Source organism: Dermacentor variabilis, chromosome 1 (genome assembly GCF_050947875.1).
Source record: "Dermacentor variabilis isolate Ectoservices chromosome 1, ASM5094787v1, whole genome shotgun sequence".
NCBI classification, from domain to species: Eukaryota; Metazoa; Arthropoda; class Arachnida; order Ixodida; family Ixodidae; genus Dermacentor; species Dermacentor variabilis.
In genome coordinates, this window is record NC_134568.1 from 220669108 (window position 1) to 220670727 (window position 1620).

Genomic DNA, 1620 nt, shown 5'->3' on the forward strand with positions numbered 1-1620 from the left:
GTGCAAGAGAGAGAGAAAAAATAATGCAGAGAAAGGCAGGGAGGTTAACCAGAGGTAGTTCCGGTTGGCTACCCTGCGCTGGGGGAAGGGTTAAGAGGGATAAAAAGAGAAACAGAGTGGAAGGGGGAGATAGAAAGAAAGGGAGACAAGCACGAACAAAGCGCGTACACTACAAAGTGGTAGCTAGTACCTAGGGGGATAAGCGTTCAGGCTTGGCTATAAATGATGTAGCGCTAACCGGCTTGGCTATAGGGCAGCATGTCAGCTTTCCCAAACGAGCCGTGCAACTGCCTTAAATGGTCAACTATATAGATTTGGTCACATATGATTGGTCATTTCATGGACCATTCCACAGTCGTTATCTAATCCTGCCTGGTGATGGGTTATGCGCATGTGTAATTTAGTAAGCTTAAAGAGCGGACGAGCAAATCCCACCAAAAAAAGTTGTCAAGCAAAAGTTGGGGATCGCTGCGCCACTGTCGTGTTTACTGTCAATTACGTTTAAAATTCTGTTGATTGAATCTCTTGTGTAACTTGGGGACAGCTGCAAGTTACCTTCACCGACCTTGGGATCATCCTTCACTCACTAACAGCATCTTTAAATGAATCCTTAGTAATGCCACTCCGGCGACATATAAGTTCCCAGAAGGCGTGAACTTTGTTGTTTGTGTCAGAAGCTATTTAGGATGACTGTTCTCTTCACATATTTACTAAAATATAAGTGGACTAAGGATGACTTAACTCATTGAACTTCAGCGCTTGTTTCATTTTGCTTAATCTCAGTCACCTGTAGCTGTTATTTTATCGTCACATCACATTTATTTCATTGCCTATCATCTAACATCATCGCTGAAGTGCACATGACGAAAGAGTACGCCAAAGACGCAACCGCATTAACGATGTCAATAGACCAAACCAAAGCTTTGAAAAGCTAGCTTATTTTTCGTGTGTGTGCTCAGGGGTGCCATTCCCTGGGTGGCCTTTTCACTTTCCTACCCGTCTCACGGACATAGCTACCGCGATAACTGGCGTAAACATTAAGGATCATAATGGTGGAGAGAAAATTGTTAACCACACTTTGTAACGATGTAGCGACTTTTCTTTAGGACGTCACAGCCAGCTCCGGGGAAGTGATTGCGTCAAGCCAGGGCTAAATGAAAGCAAGACTGTCATATCAACTGCCACAATGGCTTCGGGAGCAGTACAATGCTTGGTTGTAATAGTGCACCACTGGCTCTGTCAAGCACATTACCTATGCCATCAATAGCGTAGGAACACACAGTGAAGGCATGTGAGCGACTCGTAACAGCTGCGCATGTCGCACGTGGTACTATTGGCTATTCCACTTAGCAAGAAGTAGTTAATAAGCGTAACACCAGTGCGCAAACGGCATAACATGGTTTGTCGCGTCATGGAAACCCAGGCACTACACGCAGTTGTCGGTTAAATGACAAGAAACGTAGACGAGATGGGATAAAATGATTCGACTCCAACACGGGCATTCTACAATCGCGAGCTATAAAGATAAGGCCAGCCGCAGCGTCAGTTCGCGAAAGCGGAATCAATACTCATCAACCGCAGTCATTTGCAGATTAGGCGACTTAGTCGGGGCGGTCATTC